The sequence below is a fragment of the Oryx dammah genome, unplaced genomic scaffold (genome assembly GCF_014754425.2).
Source record: "Oryx dammah isolate SB20612 unplaced genomic scaffold, SCBI_Odam_1.1 HiC_scaffold_26, whole genome shotgun sequence".
Lineage (NCBI taxonomy): Eukaryota > Metazoa > Chordata > Mammalia > Artiodactyla > Bovidae > Oryx > Oryx dammah.
This window is the reverse complement of record NW_024070210.1, coordinates 57,847,034-57,869,370: the sequence shown is the minus strand read 5'-3', so window position 1 is coordinate 57,869,370 and position 22,337 is coordinate 57,847,034. Positions and strand designations below refer to the sequence as shown.

The following is a 22,337-nucleotide window of genomic DNA, read 5'->3' as shown; positions in this document are numbered from 1 at the left end:
TTCTTTCAATGCAGAAGTCAACTCTTTACTTGGAACGTGTCAGTTCATTTCTTTTTACTTTCTAGGGGGCTATGTTCTGATGTTAATTCTGTCTCCTTCCTACATATTTGGTTTCTTCCTTTTATTGACCCTTTCCTCTGCCGGCAAACTTGTTTCAATTCAGTTCAGTTCAGTCGCTCAGTAATGTCCAACTGTTTGTGACCCCATGGACTCAGCACATCAGGCTTCCCTGTCCATCACCAACTCTCAGAGTTTACTCAAACTCATGTCCATTGAGTCAGTGATGCCATCCAGCCATCTCATCCTCTGTCGTCCCCTTCTCCTCCTGCCTTCAATCTTTCCCAGCATCAGGGTCTTTTCTAGTGAGTCAGTTCTTCGCATGAGGTGGCCAAAGTATTGGAGTTTCAGCTTCAGCATCAGTCCTTCCAATGTATACTCAGGATTGATCTCCTTTAGGATAGACTGGTTGGGTTTCCTTGCAGTCCAAGGGACTCTTAAGAATCTTCTCCAACACCACAGTTTAAAAGCATCAATTCTTTGGTGCTAAGCTTTCTTTATAGTCCAACTCTCACATCCACACATGACTACTGAAAAAAACATAGCCTTGACTAGACGGACCTTTGTTGGCAAAGTAATGTCTCTGCCTTTTAATACGCTGTCTAGGTTGGTCATAACTTTTCTTCCAAGGAACAAGCATCTTTTAATTCTAGGCTGCAGTCACTATCTGCAGTGATTTTGGAGCCCCCCAAAATAAAGTCTGACACTGTTTCCCCTGTTTCCCCATCTATTTCCCATGAAGTGATGGGACCGGATACCATGATCTTAATTTTCTATGTTGAGTTTTAAGCCAACTTTTTCACTGTCCTCTTTCACTTTCACAAAAGGCTCTTTAGTTCTTCACTTTCTGCCATAAGGGTGGTGTCATCTGCATATCTGAGGTTATTGATATTTCTCCCGGCAGTCTTGATTCCAGCTTGTGCTTCCTCCAGCCCAGTGTTTCTCATGATGTACTCTGCATATAAGTTAAATAAACAGGGTGACAATATACAGCTTTGATGTACTCCTTTTCCTATTTGGAACCAGTCTGTTCCATGTCCAGTTCTAACTGTTGCTTCCTGACCTGCATATAGGTTTCTCAAGAGGCAGGTCAGGTGGTCTGGTATTCCCATCTCTTTCAGAATTTTCCAGTTTATTGTGATCCACACAGTCAAAAGCTTTGGCATAGTCAATAAAGCAGAAGTAGATGTTTTTCTGGAACTCTCTTGCTTTATTGATGATCCAGCAAATGTTGGCAATTTGATCTCTGGTTCCTCTCCCTTTTGTAAATCCAGTTTGAACATCAGGAAGTTCATGGTTCACATACTGTTGAAGCCTGGCTCGGAGAATTTTGAGCATTACTTTGCTAGCGTGTGAAGTGAGTGCAACCGTGTGGTGAAAGTGAAGTCGCTCAGTTGTGTCTGACTCTTTGCGACCCCACAGACTGTAGCCTACCAGGCTCCTCCGTCCATGGGATTTTCCAGGCAAGAATGCTGGAGTGGGTTGCCATTTCCTTCTCCAGGAGATCTTCCCCACCCAGGGATCAAACCCAGGTCTCCCACATTGTAGACAGACGCTTTAAGGTCTGAGCCACCAGGGAAGTCAGTTTACACTGTAACTAAACTTTAAATAAAGCTGTTGCCAACAAAGATTCCCTTTGACTTTGGTAACCTTTGCTAACTTTGTTTTCTTCCTACCTGTAGGGGAAGAAAAATAGTTTTCCCTTCGCCCTTCTCCGTTCTAGGAAGCCTGTAACAAAAGGTTGATAAGGGAAAAGCAAACAGACATTTGCTAACTTGAATACCTCATCTATACATGGGAGGTACCAAGGAAGAATGAGTAGCTCTCAGAAGCGATTTAGAACTCAGGCTTAAATACCACCTTGCGCTAAAGACATAATTGAGAGGGAGGCGTGGAGGAGGTCAGTTATGGGGAGGTGGCCAGGAGAAGTGAGGTGAATAAGAGTTAAGAGTTGGTACGCGTGTTTAAGTTGGTGCCGGTCCTTTGACTAGAGCTCTATCAAGTTGATTATCCTTCTTTCCTGGGACCAGAGAGGGAGGCATTCTTACAAATGAAGATTGCCTTTATAAATGTAAATTTCCCTTACAAGAACGTAACTTCTAGTCTGTTTTCATTATTTCTCCAATTTCCCAAAATAATCTGCTCAAAATAATTTTTATGCCAAAGAGACATATTTAGGGGTGGTATATTCTACCACCCTTCATGGCTATCTGAAGGTTCCCAACTTTGTCATTAACTCCAAGTTCTGCACCTCAAATATGAGTATTCTCAAGATTTGATTCTTCTGCCACTTAATTTCTCCCTCTTCCTTTATCAAATCCTTTTCTAAGATTTCTGTCATTGTCACAGGGGTGGAGAGCAGCTCCAGATCTAATTCTGCATCTTCATCTCTAACTTCCTCTAAATTTGCACATCAAGCGCCTTACGGACTTGGCAGAACCCGCAACCCACTGAAACTGAGACCAGAATCAGTGTTTGCCATTGCCTTTCCCCACTCACAACCAGTTCTTCACCTGATTCCATGACTATTAATGACACCCCATTCTCTTCGTCCCTCAATTAGGAAAACTCAATTCCATTACTTTCCTCACCAGTCAAGGTGGAGTCAGTCGCTCAGACCTTTGCCTTGTCGTTGGAAACATACCTTGATACTATTTGTTCTTTCCCATGTTGATAGCTGGTGTCTTAGGTCTGGTTCTCCTGACCTCCAGATGGGCTGATTGGTGGTTTTCTTGCCTCTCCCTAGAAGAACTCTCCTGCTTCTCCTTCTACACTTCACCGCTATAGTTTTGCTTCTCTGCCTCACCAAATTCCTTTCATCCTGTAAGACTCAGTTCAAATGCTGCTTCTTCCATGAAGTTTCCTTGTTTTTTTCCTTCCCCAGTAAAAAGCAGCCTTTACTTCCCCTGAAGTCTTTTGTTCTTTTCTCTCAACAATTAGTGCATTCTAGTGTATATAATGGCAATGGCAGTCTTTTTTTTTTTTCTTTTGCAAGCTCTTTGAGGATAGCAGCCACACCCAGTTTCATCTTTGTCTTTCTTATAGCACATGAGAACAGCTTGGGTTTTTGTTTGGTTTTAATTTCAGTTTTAATGAAGTGTAATTGTCAAATAAAATTATAAGATATTTAAAGTGTTCATCATGGTGATTGGATATACATATATACTGTAAAAGTATTCTTCCCAATTAACACATTCATCAACTCATATGTATTTGTGGGTTTGGTGAGGTTTTTGCCTCTTTTTTTAGTGAAAGCCTTTGGGTTCACAAATGCAGTTTATCATTTGTTTAATGAACTTTCATGGGTCATTTACTTTTTGATGCAGAGTGGGCTAGATATTCTAGGAGCTCATAAACTACTGGGGAAACAGACAAATACTGATGAAATTACAATATAGTTAGTCAGTCTGTCCACAAGTCTTAACTGAATGTTTGCAGTGTGCCTTGTGTCCTTTGAGGGCCTAGGATACTTGGATGAACAAAACAGGCCAGTTCTTTGTTTTCTTGGAATTTACATTGTAGTGTTGGGAGAGACCCAGTAAACATGTAAATCAGCGGTTTTCAGATCTGGCTGCACATTAGAAATCACTGAGAGGTACTTTGAAAAAAATACCTGTGGCCCAACCTCAACCCAGACTAATTAAATCAGAATCAGCCAGGATTGGACTCCACTGACAAAAACAAATTACTATACAAGAAAATACCAGGCAGTGATAAGTGCTGAGGTGGATTAAAATAGAAATAGACTAAATGATAGAGATTGTGCGTATGATGGTGTAGTCATGGCGATTTTACTTTTGTTGGGTAATCCCTGAAGGCCCTCTGAGATGACATTTGAATGAGACCTGTATTATGGTGAGGAGTAAGCCATGTAAGCAGCTTTGGGAAGAGAGTTCCCAAGCAGGAAGTACAGGTATCGTTCTGAAATAAGGGTGAGGTGGACTTCCAGCTGAAGTGTGACCCTTTCCACATACACCTGTGCAAGAATCTATAGAATGTCCTTCCTCTGCCGAAAGCAGCTTTCCAGTTGAACTAGGTAGACTATAAATGCAGAACACTTGGCTTCTCTGTTGAGCATATGTGGGTGAGATTGTATTTAGATCAAAGTGATTTAGTAGTCAGAGTAGTCAGGAAGACTACTCTGTTTAATAATCTTCTTTTACATTGCCACCAGCACTACAGGGCTTGTTGTCAGAATTAAACACCAATCTTACTGTTTAAAATCACCTTAGATATTTGGTATGATCTCTTAGATGAATAAAGTAGAGAAAATAGTGACTTCTGCCCTTAACTCTACTTGGGGGAACCAGGGAAAACCTCACAGGGGAGACATTCAAACTACACAGCACCAAGCACTCACTCATGTCCAGATGAGTGTGTTTCAAGAATCAGGTTGAGAACTAGCATTTATTGAGCATTCTGTTTGAGCTTCTGTGTGCTGGAGACTTCATATATGTTACTGTTTTCCATTAGCTTTTTCTTTAAATTGAAGTATAGTTGATTTACAATGTTGTGTTAGTTTCTGGTGTATAGCAAAGTGATTAAAATATACATATATATATTTCATATTCTTTTTCATTATGGTTTATTGTAAGATATTATAGTTCCCTGTGCTATACAGTAGGACCTTGTTTATTTTTATACAGTAGCATACATCTGTTAATCCCAAACTCCTAATTTATCCCTCCCCCGCCTCCTTTCCCCTTTGGTAACCATAAATTTGTTTTCTATGTCTCCATTAGCTTTTAAAGTAATCCTATGAGATGAGAACAGTATTTTTCAATCAGGATACTTTTGGATGCTGGTGAAAGAATACCCTACCAAAACCATGTAAACAATAGGACATTTATTGAGGACCTCCTCCTAGCTGGACAGTGTTTCTAGCAACCTTAAATCTTTCTCTCCTCCTATTCTGACATCCTGAGCAGGTTGGTTTGTCTTCTGAGGCCAGCTCTCTTCACTGTGCTGAGATGGCTCTCACTACAATTTCAGAGTTATAGGCTGATTTCAGTTTCACTGGAGGCACAGTGAAGTGCCCATATACCTCTTCTTAATGTTACAGAAAAGCTGCCCATAGCAGAATTCACCTTCACAACTCACCGTGCCTTCTCTATTAGTAACAAGGCCAACAGAACTGCTGAAATTGGCTCATTTGTTTCCTTGTAAGGCCATGGCACAACCCTGCCTTTCTGAACAGCATGATGGTAACCAGACGCCAGACAAAAGATCTGACTCAGTTAACAAGGATGAAGGGTGAATGATTATCGAGTGGGCAGTCAACAGAGTCTGCCGCTGTATTATTTCCATCCTGTACATGAAGATATCAAGGCTCAAAAAGTTCAAAATTATCAAGATCACACAACTTTGAGTTGAACAGTATTTCCATGCATTCTCTTTTCAGAAAAACAAACACACATGTATACACAAATGAAAAGCTTGTTTTTGTTGATAGTGATGATCTAGGTAGAATAGAGAAAGAGTCCTGGAAGAAATACAAAATGGCTGCTATGAGACTAAGCAAAAAAATCACCTTCTAAACAAATGATTCCAGAAGAAATTACAACAGGTCCTGGTGAGCATTAAGAATGGCATTTAGTTTAGACAGCTAGTCCTGCATTTCTGCATTATAATTGTATCAGTTCAGTTCAGTTAAGTTGCTCAGTCGTGTCCGACTCTTTGCAACCCCATGAATTGCAGCACACCAGGCCTCCCTGTCCATCACCAACTCCCGGAGTTCACTCAGACTCATGTCCATCAAGTCAGTGATGCCATCCAGCCATCTTATCCTCTGTCGTCCCCTTCTCCTTCTGCCCTCAATCCCTCCCAGCATCAGAGTCTTTTCCAATGAGTCAATTCTTCGCATGAGGTGGCCAAAGTACTGGAGTTTCAGCTTCAGCATCATTCCTTCCAAAGAAATCCCAGGGCTGATCTCCTTCAGAATGGACTGGTTGGATCTCCTTGCAGTCCAAGGGACTCTCAAGAGTCTTCTCCAAAACCATTTGTAATTGTATATATCTATAATTAAATTGAGTGCTGCTGACTGGTCATTATAATCAATTCGATCTAAAGAAAATCCACCCTGGACCAAGAAATGACCAAGAGAGGCCAAGGGTTCTGTGTACGTTGTCTTTCAGACTTAAATGAAAACTGTATTTTCTCCGGAGAGCCATGCATTTTGTTGATGATGGCGTGTGTAAGGGAAGAAAGAATAATCTCTGACGTTTCTAATTATGAGTTATTTTAAAAGTGGGTTTTCACTTTGCAACTCCAGGGTCAACATGCAGTTCGATCAGTGTTGCTTTTTCTTTGTGGTTTCTTCACTTCCCATATCAGACTCCATTGCAGAGGCTGGGTTTGTAAGAGGACAGCAGTGAAAAGAGAAACTGCAGTGGAGCTGCTGTCATCGTGGTGTTTTGGCGGCTTGCCCCTAGGTGTATTTCTGTGCGTTATCATTGTAACAGGTTAGTGTTAATGGTGGGAGTATCTTCTCTGTAATAAATGACTGAGTGCTTCCTACTCTTCTATTTGCATTTTTAAACAGGAAAGTAAATGTTAATTTCTAGGCTTTTCCAACAGAGCTGTGTTTAAGAAGGGTATTTATCTGATCTGCCCAGAGCCATATGAGAAAAATTGTGAAAAAAATTTAAACATGAAAAATAAATTAACTCTCATTTTAGAGTCTTTGATGGAGAATTGAATTGACCCTTTGAGATTTTTTAAACTTCATGAATTGTGGTTGTATTTAGATAGCTCAGACAGTAAAGCGTCTGTCTACAATGTGGGAGACGTTGGTTTGATCCCTGGGTCGGGAAGATCCCCTGGAGAAGGAAATGGCAACCCACTCTAGTACTATTGTCTGGAAAATCCCGTGGACAGAGAAGCCTGGTAGGCTACAGTCCATGGTGTCACAAAGAGTTGGACACGACTGAGTGACTTCACTCACTCAGAGACCATTACTGTATATAAGCATTAATTTCACTAATAGTTTTATTATGATTTTTTCCTTTGGGGACAGAAACTTGATTATCGAGCAGTCCCAAGATTTTCTTTTAATTAAGCTAACAAAAATTTGAGTTAAAAAAAAAAAAAAAAGTAAAAATTTCTAAGCAAAAAAAAAAAAAAGAAAAAAGATTTTTTATTATGTTTTAAAATAATCCCCAAATACTATAATGTAGAAAATAATATTCTAATGCTTAATTCACAGGAGATCATAGTAGTTAAAGAATATTGGTTTGGAATCAGAATATCCTGGACAAGTTCCTTATACTATTTGTGCCTGTTTCCTTATCTATAAACTAGGATATAATGACAATACCTACTTTACAAAATTGTCAGGAGAAGATTATATAGTGTGTGTAAAACGTTTATTTAACTTCAGTTCAGTTCAGTTCAGTCGCTCAGTTGTGTCCGACTCTTTGCAACCCCATGAATCGCAGCATGCCAGGCCTCCCTGTCCATCACCAACTCCCGAAGTTCACTCAGACTCGCGTCCATCGAGTCAGTGATGCCATCCAGCCAGCTCATCCTCTGTCGTCCCCTTCTCCTCCTGCCCCCAATCCCTCCCACATCAGAGTCTTTTCCAATGAGTCAACTCTTCGCATGAGGTGGCCAAAGTACTGAAGCTGAGTTTCAGCGTCAGCATAGTGCCTGACAAATAGTAATTAACTATTCAGAATTGTAGCTGCTATTATTGTTATTTTTATTTCTGTTACCACAGTAATAAATTTATTATTTTATTATTATTGTTACCACAAAGATGGAGGCGAGTATCTTTTATTCTAGCTTTGGGGTTCTTAGCAGGTTTTAGCAGAAACGATTATGATCCAGTAAGAGCGACAGGTGCTCAGAACTTAAAGAATCACCCAAGGAAGCCTTCTTCCCTGGCATAATCAGATGTTAGTGTTTTGACTTTAAGTGATAGTCTCAAGCTTGCGTTATTTGTTCACCAATGCATGTGCTTAGTCATAAATATTTCCAGTTTTTCTTCCCTACTTATGATAGACACACATCTCTGTCTACTTTAGTTCGATGTAGCCATGTGTCTTGCACTGGCCAGTGAAACATGAGCAGAAGTGATGTTTGTCACCTCTAGGAAAAAGCTTAAAAGAACCAGGATGTGAATACATTCCTTGGCAATTGATAGTGGTAGAAGCACAAAAACAGTGGCTGAGCCCTTAAGCCTGGTTCTTAGAAGAAAGACAACAGAAATGGTCTCTCCACTGACCTACAGTGGACATGTAGAGAGAGGAGAAATGAGTTTTTCTTTCTTAAAGGGTTTGAGGGTTGTTAGTTATGACAGTATAACCTAATCTATCCTAACCAGTATAGTCTGGTTATCCCTTCAAACTCTAGAGAAAAAAATATTATTGGTAACAGTACATAAAATATGTAGCACTTTGGAGAAATTAATTTTTAATGACTATTGTATGTGTGTGTGTGATAAATTATACCATAAGTAAGCCTTAGGATACTTCACATTTTAATTTAAATAGATATGTATAAAATTTATTTAAATCTCTTTTAAAATAGGGTTTATTTCCATTTCAAACAGAGGAAAATCAGTATACCAAGATTACCAACATCTGTTTTTCTTTGAAGAGAGTCATCTGTGATGCCCAAGTCAGGACTATGAATTCTAGACCCAATGTGATCACTGGGTCATGGTTCCTCTGACTTAAAGCTCATCCAGAATGGTGCTTTGTGACACAGAGGATCTTCTGAGAGAAGATAAGGGACTAAACCATGCCTGTGGCCTTTGTCTCCAGTAGGAAAATGCTAAGCTCTATTGCAATGTTCAGTTATAAACAATGGTGCTAAGTACATAGAGGGTCTTAAATAACATGTATTGATAAATGGATGGAACTAGTCTACAGTTCTTCCAAATGTTGGAGTCTCTCATATTCGCTTTTTAAAAATGAACCTTTATCTTAGACCTTGGTTTAAAAACATCTCGGTACTAAGACTTACATTTACCCTAGAATCAAGTTACATTGTTATGATTAGACAGTGTTAAGGAAAAGAAAATTCATTTTAATAAAAAAAGACATTTATTCTTTTAAAGCATTTTACATGTACACACAGATGTAAGCTATTTTATTTGATATTTTTTACTACTGATTTTTTCATCTGATTATTACATTTGGATCTCTAAAACTGCATTATGAAATACCTTAATTATTTAAATTAGGAACAGATTCATTATCTCCAGTGTACAAACTCAAATTAATTTCATTATTAACCCGAATTTTAAATTGATTAATCTTGGAGTGTTTAAGGAATCAAGAGGGATTTTTTTCATCCTTAAAGAAAAGGACATATTGATTTGATGACTCTCTCTCCATCACACCAGTTGTGCTACAAAGAGCAAGAAATTTGTAAGGAACTTTGGATAGATTTTATAAACCAGCCAGAAAGCTGTTTATCTGGGGCTTCTAGGGGAACAATCTGTGAGTCATTTTAAAAAACAAACACACTCATAATCACAGCGCATGTTGTTACCATGGTTATCAGGCCTGTGGAGTTGGGTTGCTTATGTTCCTGTAAAGGGAAGAGGAGGAGAGAAACTGAGAATTCAGAGCTTTGACTATCAGCTTCAATTTGACTATTGTGAGAGAAAGTGTAAGGGTTTCTCGAGAACATGCTGGCTCAGTCATCCTGAGAGGGAAGTGAAGAAACTCTGGAATCCTCCCTTTGTTGCTGAATATAAGTTAATCATACTAGTGTTAGGTGTTATGATTCACAGGGGAGAAAAGGACCATTTGGCATACTCTTGGGAAGATGGGGGAAATAGGTCCCTTATCTGCTATATAATTACATGTAAGTCTCTCAGGTCTACCAGGGATGTGTCTGGTGCGCAGATGCACAGGGCTTTAATGAGCCTCCAAAAGGTACCAAATGCCACTGGCATAATATTATTACAGATTTAAAGGATCCTTAGTGCATTATTCTGATACAGTTAGAGATGGGTTTTAGGCCATTGTTTCAGATCCGGTCCCCAAGTAGACCGGGTCTCTTTTCTCTCTTTTATGGAGGGAATATGACTCCTTTGTCTTGTACAGTCATCTTATAATACAGGCCTCTGGGTCACAAAGGTGACCAAGGAGGTTATGTGAACTCTGCCAAAACTGTTATTCCTCCAGGGGAAAGTAAAATCAGCATGCTTGGTTTTTTTGTTTTTTTTTTTTTTGATGGACAGTCAACAAAGTGGGATTACTGAGGAATGATTCATTATGATTCTATATGGAGAACAAACAACACTGTAAATTAAAGGTATAAGTTGGTACACATACAATACTGGTTTTCAAGAATATTTTAAAATTTAAGAAGCTTCAGCATCCTCTTAAATGGAAAAGTATAATACATTGACCTAGAGATTTGGTTTTTTTTAACCTGGGTTCGATCCCTGGGTTGTGAAGATCCCCTGGAGGAGGGCATGGCACCTCACTTCAGTATTCTTGCCTGGAGAATCCTCTTGGACAGAGGAGCCTGGCGGGCTACAGTTCATGGGGTCTCAGAGTCAGACACGACTGAGCACAGCATAGAGGTTTTTTAGAGTATTCCTTATGCAGACTTTATTTCTAGAACTTTTCTTTATTAAAACTATTTTTTAAAAAACTTGAAATGAAGTACCATGGGGTGTGATTAAAGGATGATACAAATGCAGGGAGTTTGTATATGATTTTGCCCTGGCATATGGTGTAATAACTATTTCTCAAAACTGTAGATTTCATTTCTCTTTTCATATATAGGAAGAAGGCACATGTTATCCAAACTTCATTCTATGCTGTCTTAATTTTTTTTTAAGATTAGTAAACAATGCTTAAATGTTTTTTTTGGATGATGAAAGGAATTCATTGAAAATTCCGAAAATACTTAAAGTGTAAAAAATAACCTAAGACTGACCCTTTCCATTAATCAAGTTGTTGGTTGAACTACATGTGACAGAGACCTGATCACAGTGACTGACAAAAGTTAGAAGTTATTTGTTTTTCACATAACGGCCCAGAAGTGTGTGGTCCAGGGCTGGTAAGGGAACTCCTTGACAAGATCTCCCAGGGACCCAGGCTCCTTCTGTCATACTGTTACATCATCCCTATCATGTTTTCCTTGCTTTGTGGTCTAAAGTGGCTTCTTGCCATAAAAACCTCACTGTAACCAGTAGAAAGGAAGGAAGCTGGAAAGGGGAGGGCATGACCCAGAAGTTGCATGGATCACTTTTGCAGCCTTCCCCTCAAACTTTGTCACATGACCACATACCTAGCCACAAGGGAAGGTGGGAAAAGCACTTACTATTGACTTAAATGTGTCTAGCTTAGAATGGAGAAAAGAGATATTGAGTCATCTCTAGCAATTTCTAGTACTTACATTTTCTGGGCATAAAGGACAATATACTATTAACATTTTGATGTGATCCTTCCAATCTTGTTCTAGAAAAATATGTATCAGAAAGATGTTATGTATAATATTTACTGGGAAATATTGTATATGTTATACTAGGAGAATATTATATATGAAAAATATTAAAGAAAATATTAGCAAATGTATATATAATATAAATATTAGAAAATTAGCTGAATTTATACTATATATATAATTTTGTATTCTTTTCACATAAGTTTATTTCATGTGTATTTTCCTCAGCATTTAAATCTTTTGTATTTATCCTTTCCAAGATCCATTATGTGCAGTTTTTTTTGTTTTACTTAATAGCTTGTATTATTAAATTTAGGCTATTTCTAACACCTTGGTAATAATTATTTGTGTATATTTAGCATTGAGGGGATCACATTAAGGAGTGACCTCACTAAGACAATGGCTGAGAACATATTTGAGATCTTAATATAGTGCCCAACTACTTTCCAGAGAGATTGTGCCAGTTTATGCTCCCCCAGTAGTGTATAGGCTTCCCTTGTGGCTCAGCTGGTAAAGAATCTGCCTGCAATGCGGGAAGATCCCCTGGAGGGGGAAAGGCTACCCACCCCAGTATTCTGGCCTAGAGAATTCCATGGGCTGTATCGTTCATGGGGTCACAAATAGTTGGACATGACTGAATGACTTTCACTTCACAATAGCTTATGAGAGTGCTACACTAAGAGCTCCCTTCAAGGCTAATTTTGCAAGTCCCACTAATCATTGTTGTCCCTAGGGTTTATTCTCTGGAAATAGGTTGTTTTTTGCCCTTGGCTTGTTTTTGTTTCCTTTGCTGTCATTAATCATGAAATAATAGTTTTCTAATAACGTTGGCTCATTTAAAAATATATGGTCCCTTATAGTCATCTGGGAATATGAGCACTTGAGCTGAGATTTTAGCACACATGTCAGTCTCAAACAGTGGGCAATCTCTAGAGACATTGATGTTCATTTGGTCTTAGGACCCAACGTGAAAGTGATTTCCACCCTCAGTCATAATACTCTAGATGCCAAATAACCTCTTAATTCTGAGACATAACAAAATAGGAATGATAGAGCATTCCTTGAGGCTTAGGTAGTTCCCTTTGAGCTGACTGCTCGATATCTTTTCAGCAGTAAAGAAGCTCCTCTACATGGGAACTTTCTCTGATATGAATCACACTCACACTTGGCAAAATTAGGCCAACTCTGCTGAACATCTTCAAAGGTCATTAGTGGCTAGGGGTATAGGTATTTCTACCTCTTTATTTATTATTATTTTGGCTGTGCTGGGTCTTCATTGCTGTGCATGGGCTTTCTCTAGTTGCCCTGAGTGGGCTTCTCACCGCGGTGGCTTCTCTTGTTGCAGAGCACAGGCTCCAGGCGTGTGGGCTCAGTAGTGTGGGTCCGGGTCTCTAGAGCACAGGCTCAATAGTTGTGGCTCACAGGCTTAAATGCCATGCAGCATGTGGGATCTTCCTGGACCAGGGATCATACCGGTGTTCCCTGTGTTAGAAGGCAGATTCTTAATCACTGGACCACTAGGGAAGTCCGTGTTTCTACTTCTAAATAGCCTTTTGCTTTGGATGCTAAAGATGTTTTTTAACCATAAACTTATTCAGTCTACACTCTTAAGGGGCTGCTGCCGCTGCTAAGTCACTTCAGTCGTGTCTGACTCTGTGCGACCCCATAGACGGCAGCCCACCCGGCTCCCTCGTCCCTGGGATTCTGCAGGCAAGAACATTGGAGTGGGTTCCTTCTCCAGTAGATGCACACAAATGGAGCCCCACCTCTGTCCCTAGAGCCTGACAAAAGAGCATATCTGCACGTTGGTCCTGCTAGGAGCTAATCGAGTTAGGAGGAAAGTTTGTTTCATCTCACCTGTACACAGCCTCTCACCAAGAACTCTGCTTGCCCTGGGTTCCCCAGGCTGACTTTCGTGTTTTCTTGTAGGCTGGGGATGTTCACAAAGAAAGGAACTCATATGTTCACAAATCTGTTTCTTCAAAGAAAAAGAGTTAACAAATGTTTCTTGGCTCAGAAATGTAAACCTGTGAACCCCACTGCCCTTCAAACTATTTAGCCATCACCACCAAACCCTATTTACAGAAATATTTATTTGCTTGTTCAGCTTTTATGTATCATGTTGTCTTTCCTTTTTTAAATAAAACACTTTCCTCTCTGTTTTCTCAACAGCCAGATCTGCCAGTGAGCCTCAGGCTTTGGGAATTGAAGAGGTAAGAATTCTGAAATATTTTCTTCTAGGATCTTAAATCTAACTAGAACTTTAAAAGGAAAAAAACATCTTAAGTAAGCCTATAGGTGAAAGCATTTAACATGAAATGTTGATCAAGAAGAAACATTTATAGTCTTTAGCAATGTTGATTGCTGAAGGGAATTTAAAGGGGAAAGAAAAGACTCTCCTTAATGATTGTTAAAGATCAGATTTCTCACCAGAACTCCCCTTGCCCTCCTCCCCACTTTGCCCCCTACTTTTTTTCTAAAAACCTGAATTTGGAGACCCTTTGAGATGACTGCCTTAACAAAATGTATTCCTATGGCACCAAACATGGTTAACTGGTGGCACCCATTGAGGATAATGAAAGGCAGATGTCAGAGTAAATTAGACTGGAGAAGGGTACGGAAAACCCTGTTCTTAACTGGTTTTGATGTTATAAGGGCCTTTCCAGCAGCAACAACAGTAACAATAAAAGTCTGTTTAATACTGGTGGGGTTTCTTCTTGAAGAAACTGACTTGGCTTTTGAAACTGATTTGAAAAAAGTGAAAGTTACTCCGTCATGTCGGTCTCTTTGCAGCACCATGGATACATCCATGGAATTCTCGAGGCTAGAGTACTGGAGTGGGTAGCCTTTCTTTTCTCCAGGGGATCTTCCCAACCCAGGGATTTAACCCAAGTCTCCCACTTTGCAGGCAGATTCTTTACCAGCTGAGCCACAAGGGAAGCCCTAAGGTCACCATATTGCTGAGGCAGGTGATAATGTATTCACCCTCTCCAACCAAGACATAGTTCCACCTTTCGTCGTCCTGATGTGGACTTCCCCCCCTATTTTAAAATTTAACTTCCTTATGATAAATTTCAAGCATATACCCAAATAGAGAGGATAGCATAATGAACCTCTATATTCCTGTCACTCAGTTTTCGTAGTTATTGACTCATGACCAATATTGTTTCTTTGTTCCCCTACCTACTTCTCTTCTTTCCCCATTGGATCATATGGCAATGGCTTAAATATGGCTGTTGGATTTTTGATTGTTTATTTACATAACTATTACTGGCTACAGCAAAATGCAAATAAAACATAAAACCTACTTTTAACCTTAGTTTACTGAAGATAGCCATTCATCCATTTACTCATTCAGCCAATATTTAGTATTTACTACTGTCAGAACCTTCTTAGGAGAAGAAGTAGAGAGAAGCCTCATGCAAGGGAGACCAGTATATATCTTGGGTTGGGAATGATGGGCTGGATATGTAAGAATTGCTGAATAGAGATGAAGGAATGGAGGACATCTAGGAAAACTGCCAAGTTTCTCTTTTGGGAGATTAAGTGGTGGTGATAACTGAGCTACAGATACAGGAAGAGAAGAACAGATTCAAATCTGTGAAGTGGCCACATCCAGATGGGTGTGTCCAGTAGACTGCTCATGGATGGTACGGAACAGTGGTTCTCAGTCCTGGGTGCACATCGGAATCTTCAGGGATGTGTTTGAAAGTACTGACCAGTTGAATCAGAATCTGAATATCTGTAGTTTTTAAGAGCTCCTGGGTGATTATAATATATAGTCAGGATTGAGAATTTCTGGTCTAGAGATTACTAGAAGGAAGGTCTACGTGTGTTTTGTGCTTTTAAGACCATGCATAGCTTTTGCTACCCCATAATGAGATTTTATTTGAAGTATTTAATACCTTTCAGGTGAGGGCTGAGCCATCCCTACTTTCTACCAAATACTATTAATAATGAAGACTTTTAAAACAAGTATTTCATGTTCTCTTATCTGATTTGGTGTTGATTTCTTTCATACTAATAAATGTACTTAAATGTTTCAAATTAATTCAAGCGGATTTCTCAATGGGAGTTGCTGTGTGTTGAATGGGGCAATTCTTCATTGTATTCCTTGGTATCCTGCCCTTGGCTCACAAAAGGCCAGTGGCATCTTCCAGCAATCTGGTGCCCTAAGGATACATTGAGGACTGCTGTGTCTTTACACACCTTTAAAGAAGTTATTTGTCATTTTCACTCTTCTGTACAAGCATTTTTGCTTCATACATAATTACTGGTTTCAGTTATGCAAAGAAACTCCTTATATAAGTGATCTCTGCTAACAAACTAAAGAAAGAAACTAAACAGACATTTAAAAAAATATATTGTTTTGCACTGTTGGAGGGATTTTGAGCATATTTGTTCTAGTACCAAATCTAATTTTTATGTCTGTATAGAGATTCAAATGAAGCGGTAGGTAAGAAATGGTCAAATATTGAGATTTAAAACAAAATACTGCTAAAGTGTTACGCAAATTGAACAGCCTTGATGACGATGTATTCATTTCTTGTTTGCTGCTCTAACAAGTTATCACAAACTTTGTGGATTAAAATAGTACAAGTATATTATCTTACAGTTCTGCAGGTTAGGTTCTGTAGAGATCTCACTGGTCTAAAGAACTGTGTTCCTTTCTGGCGGAAAGGAGAGAAAGAATTCTGGAGAGAATCCTAGATAGAGTCCCCTTCCTCCATTTTCAAAGCCAACAGCCTTGCATCTCCACGTGTCTTTCACCCATAGTCGTTCCTCTGAACTGAGCCAGGAAGTGTTCTTGGACTGTAAGGACCCATGTAATAAGATTTGGCACATCTAGGTAATGCAAGATACCCTCCCCATCCCAGGGTCCTTAATTTAATCGTATCTTCAAAGTCCCTCTGTCCATGTAAGGTTGTATAATCACAGGTTCCAGGAATAAGGGCATGGACCTATTTGAGGGCTATTATTATGCCTGCATGCGTGCTCAGTTGTGTCTGACTCTTTGTTACCCCATGGACTGTGGGTTAAAATAGTACAAGTATATTACCTTACTTGGAGCCCACCGGGCTCCTCTGTTCCTGGGATTCTCCAGGCAAGAATACTGGAATAGGTTGCCATGGTTTCCTCCAGGGAATCTTCCTGATCCAGGCATCAAACCCGCATCTCCTGTGTCTCCTGCATTGCAGGCAGATATTTTACTGCTGAGCCACTGGGGGAAGCCCATTATTCTGCCTACTGCAGAGTAAAAAAGATGAACTGTTCAGAAAGGTAGAAATGCTTCAGGTAACAGAGATCGAATTATCTTACATTTCATTGTATAGGGTTGAGAAGGTTTAGGGTTCCCAACTTGATTAAGTGAGTTCTTGTCTTGACTCTGCAAATCCTGCTTTGTGGATACAGGCACTAAAGTCTTTTAGTTTCCTTGGAGTATTTGGCGTTGGATCAAGTGGACAGGTTGAAGTCCAGTGGCTCCTCCCTTGGCCAGACTTTCTGGTGTTGTGGGTGTGGCCTCTGAGGACTGTGCTGCTTTTGGCGTTTCTCCAGCTCTGGAGAGTTTGCCTGCAGTGTGCAAGTTCCAAGGTCTTTGAATAGCACCAAAGAAATGTGAGATTTTTATTTTATGCTGTTATGTCTGCCTGTCACATTATGCTATATTTATTAGGCTCTAACCTGTAGAAATTGGAAGAAAAATAACAATATTCTAGAACTTTCAGTTCAGTTCAGTTCAGTCACTCAGTCGTGTCCGACTCCTTGCGACCCCATGAGTTGCAGCATGCCAGGCCTCCCTGTCCATCACCAGCTCCTGGAGTTCACTCAAACTCATGTCCATCGAGTCGGTGATGCCATCAAGCCATCTCATCCTCTGTCGTCCCCTTCTCCTCGGGCCCCTAATCCCTCCAGCATCAGGGTCTTTTCAAATGAGTCAGCTCTTCGCATGAGGTGGCCAAAGTATTGGCATTTCAGCTTTAGCATCAGTCCTTCCAATGAACACCCAGGACTGATCTCCTTTAGGATGGACTGGTTGGACCTCCTTGCAGCCCAAGGGACTCTCAAGAGTCTTCTCCAACACCACAGTTCAAAAGCATCAATTCTTCGGCACTCAGCTTTCTTCACAGTCCAACTCTCACATCCATACATGACCACTGGAAAAACTATACCCTTGACTAATCGGACCTTTGTTGGTAAAGTAATATCTCTGCTTTTTAATAAGCTATTTAGGTTGGTCATAACTTTCCTTCCAAGGAGTAAGTGTCCTTTAATTATATGGCTGCAATCACCATCTGCAGTGATTTTGGAGCTCCCCAAATAAAGTCTGACACTGTTTCCACTGTTTCCCCATTTATTTCCCATGAAGTGATGGGACCAGGTGCCATGATCTTCGTTTTCTGAATGTTGAGCTTTAAGCCAACTTTTTCACTCTCGTCTAGAACTTTACTGTAGTGGTGTTTATTCTAGCTAATTTCTAAGTGTGGTTTAATTTCCATACATTAGGTAGGTCATCCCCACAAAGCATAAAACCATTGCTTGCCTAGTGAATGAAATAGATCACTGGGTTATTTTTTAAAACCATCTCTGCAGTAGGATATAGCCAGAAATTTTTGATGGAGATTTTAAATGTTGTAGCTAATTTTGTAACGAGTCCCCTCTCTATCCACTTCTAGACAGGTCAGCAATACAGATCTGAAGGTCAAACGTAGGGCTAGCTGTAGAATAACAAACCATCCTGATTTTGTCCAAGACTGAGGGATTACTGGGGAGTTGGGATCTTTAGTGCGAAAACTACTAGAGTTCTGGGCAGTTTGGGACAGTTGAGCCCAAAGATGTTTAAAAATAGCTCTGGTAGAAAGTGATTGTCATGCTGATGAATTGTGAAAGTAGAAATTTTGATTGAACAAAATAATGACAGTAACCTCCAGGGTTTGGGTTGAGCATAAGGGTGAAACCTAACTCTTGAAAAATCTGTACCCACATACATATGTCTGCCCCAAGCCGTCTTAGAAGAGCCAGCATTTATGAAGCGTTAGATTTCATAGCCCACTCTTAGACTTTTCCAGTGTTACCTGGGTATCCCTGCATGATGTCTGTGAAGTAAATAAGTGGGTGCATCTTGTTGAAAACTCTTATGCAGCCTTTCCTCCCTTCTCCATAGTGCCCTGCTCTGTCCTCACCCACAGCAAAGTCAGACTGAGAAATCAGGAATACTAAGGACCCTGAAGCCTCATTGATTATATTTCTCTGACATTTATTTGGAGATTTTTATTATCTAAGCCACTGGTTCAAAGAGGTTGTAAGTGCACTTAAAAGAGCGATTCTTTACCTTCCGCAGAATAGAATCTGACTTTTAGGAGCTGGTAATCTTTTTTTTTTAATGTGTTTGTTTCCTGTCTTCTAAATGGTTCTAGCTGGTAGGTACAAGGAATTCTTTCTTTATTTTTCTTTTTCTTCTTCTTCAAAAAAAAAAAAAGATTGAGCACTGTCTGTTGTAGAAGTAAGATCTGGGTTTCTGATGAGAATAGGTCTTGAACAGATTGTGAGTTAACTCTGATATTCTTATGAATCCCTTTTTGGGGTTCCTTCCTTCTAGGACTCTCAATCTTGGTTTCATTTTGTTAAGACTAACCTCTTTTCAGTTTTGAATCTCAGCTGGGTTGTTTCATGAATCAAACAAACTCTAGAAGAAATAAAAGGAGATGAAATCTTATGCTGTTGATTAAACTCAGCTTCTTTTATTCCTTTCCAAAGAGAAATTACAGAGTCAATGTAAATAGGAGATCCAAATGACCCAAACTACTCTGCATGCAGGGTTTATTTGGGGGTAATAGGAATGTTTTGGAGCTAAATAGAGATGATGGATATGCAACATCTTAAATGTACTAAATGCCATTGAATTGTACACTTTAAAGTGGTCCATGATTAATTTCATGTTTTGTGAATTTTTACCTCAAAATAAAAATGTTGAACTTCAAGAGGAAGGAAAAAAAAAAGACTATTTCTCCCTATTCAAATTCTGGAGGAAATCTCATCCATTTTAATACACTCATGTTTTTAGATTTATAAACCAAAATTGTTGTCCTGTCCTGTGCCATTACTAGGAGAACATATTTGGACTTAAAAGTGTCTGCCAGCAGAGCCAGTCAGGAAATTCAAAGAGTTAAGATACTAGTTGTTTATTATTAAGATACATATTTTTGTTGCTTAATTATAAATGGCCTATAATTTACAAAGCTATTGCAATAAAAAATTTTTTGAAGTTTAACAATTTAAAACACTGGACTTTTTCCACTTCCACTTTACAAGTTATATCAACTAAGTTGGAAAGTTTTTAAATACCCTGTAGTAATGATCTGCAATTGGGTATGACAAAACAGAAAGAGTCCAGATGTTGCAACTTCAATGAAATGTGAGCATGGTAACAAATTTCATATATAGAAATGTCTTTTATTAAAACATCTCCTTAGATATTCTCAAGTGCTGCCAGCTAATCAAAGTGCAACAGGCATTTATTTTAAGGGATGTCTACATAGGGATAAAATGGTAAAACTTTAAGGTTTTAATTCCTTCTAGATTTAGAGACAACTTTTTTGACCTTTTGCAGAGATGTAACTAGGCAACCAGTATAGCACTTAGCTGGTGCACAGCATCCAAGCTTTGTAGATGTTGCATCATTTTTTAAAAATGCTAGTTAAATCTGTCTTTTAGTTTTGGCATCTGCTGCCATGTAACCTTTAATTCCTTAGAAATATCATACAAACCCTCCACTATAGGATAGAATGGTTCCTAGAAGCCTAGCATCCTCTGATGTTAATAAGCAGCAGTAACAGAGTAGAGAGGTAGCTGAATGTACTGTTTTATAATTGGACATTAAGAGGTAGTTTTTAGTTTTGGTGTGTAAAGGTGTAAGAATTTAAAACCATATCCTCAGCAGGTGGTTATGAGCATTCCTCACAATATGATGAATGGAAAATGTACTTTCATAGAGATTAGAGCTGGCTTTTAGTCTAGTGAAGTGGACTTGACTTTGCTGGATAGGTGGTAACTAGAAATACTTAGTTTGATCAATAAGCAGGAAATAGTGAAAGCTTCTTAGTGTCAGATTCTATATTAGATATAAACTATGTTCAATTTCTGTAGTAACTAACCTTGTAATTTTTCAATGTTTTTTTTATTATGAAAGGAATATGTGTGTAAGATTTTTAAAAATTTAAGTAGTAAACACAGGAATAAGTAAAAAAGAGAAGTTCTTTCCAAACACCAACTTATAGCCCACTCCTTGGAGATAACCACTCTTAATAGTGGTCTTGTGTGTCTTCCAAAAATTTTCCATCTCTTGGTTAATCTGTACTGAGAAGGTACGATGAGTGCCATTAAACCATCTGTTTGTAAACTTTTCTTCGGGACTAAGTCTTTTCAAGACATTTGATGCTTCTTAAAGAGTAAAAATGTCAGAAGCAACATGATGCTAACGGAGGGCTGGTGGCAGGGAGAATGATGACTGAAGACTGTTACTGTGTAATTTTAGCTTCTGTAAGATTTACATACAGAATGCAAGTAATAAACCTTAAGGTAGTTGCTTATCATTTTCAAAGTCATCTGGAGTATGTTGTCACCCTTTATCCTTTTGATGACCCTGTGATGAAGAAATTGTTTACTTTGCTTTACAAAGAAGGAAGCTGTGGTTCCCAGAGGTTAGGTAACCTGCCCATGAACACAGATGGCAAGTGACAGGAACAGGACGAGAATCTGAGGTCTTTTCCAAGTCTTGAACCAGACTGCACTGGCACCTGTGAGGAAGAGAGGAACTCTATAGGGTCCCTGTAGTGAGAGGCCAGCAGTGAAGGAGAGGATGTTAGGCTTACAGTCTGAAGATCCAGTTGTGAAGTCGTTCTGATTCTGCTCCTTGGGCAAGACGCAGTCCATATGCCCTGCTCACAGTTCCCTAACTGGCTGTGTCTGTTTTGTTTATTTGGGAAGTACTGGCCAGAGGAGTTGGTTCAAAGGGTGGGCATGCAACCCAGCAAGGGTCAATAGAGCCTTTCTCTGAAATTTTTCAACTCAGGTTGCAAGAGGAGAGGTCCCACCCTTTCCTGCCTCAAGGTAGTAAGAATCACTAAGGGCATGCTTCAATCTCCTGAAAGAGTAAAGTCTGATGCATAGAGGGGAAGCAAAAGAGAGAAAGACAGAGAGATAAAGGGAAGGAAAGAGAGCCCAGTGAGAATTGGAGTCCATCCATCCAGTTGAAGTGAACCAATATATTCCCATTTTTTTACCTAACCTAATTCAAGTTGCTACTGAAAGAATATTATTTTGGGGCCTTAGTTTCCTCATCTATAAAATGGGGGTTTTAATATTTTCTGTGAAATACTGTAAAAGTGAATTGAGATAATGAATAGGAAAGTTCTTTGTAAATTTTAAAAGGCTGTACAAATACAAGATAGTATTATTAATTGATATGTTGTATTAAGCTAGGGAAAAGCTGAAAGAATGAAGCTACCACTCATGTAAAAAATAAGAGTTGAGAGCTTTGTAAGAACCATCTGGTGTTATGTAGAAGTAAATGAAAGCTGCCAGAATTCCCAGATTTTCTTTTGGTATCCCTTTTCAAATACTCTTTAAGTTCTAATAAATACCCATCATAAATACAGGGGTAGGTCTTTCCTCACTGGCTCAGGTTAATCCAGTGAGTTCCTCTTTTCTATCTCCTGTCCTAATCTATGGTAAACACACACACACACACACACAAAAACAAAAATGAACAAAGCATTGTATTAATATTTCAACATTTTATCCTTTTCACTTAAAAGAGCTTTACAGATTTTAAATGGTATTTTGGCATCATCAAAGAAATTCAACCTTAA

The 22,337-nt window shown here is 39.2% G+C and overlaps 1 protein-coding gene across 4 annotated transcripts in view; it reads left to right on the top strand.

Moving 5' to 3' along the window:
- Window positions 1-22,337, top strand: part of GNG2 (G protein subunit gamma 2) — a 132,900-nt gene that overhangs the window by 5,724 nt on the left and 104,839 nt on the right. For 2 of the 4 annotated variants that reach the window (XM_040226744.1, XM_040226745.1), the window contains exon 2: window positions 13,642-13,682. The exons of 1 other annotated variant lie outside the window; for it this stretch is intronic. The gene's annotated coding sequence lies outside the window, so the exon portion shown is untranslated. The remainder of the gene's footprint in view (window positions 1-13,641; window positions 13,683-22,337) is intronic. One more of the 4 variants, XM_040226743.1, reaches the window with a different exon arrangement.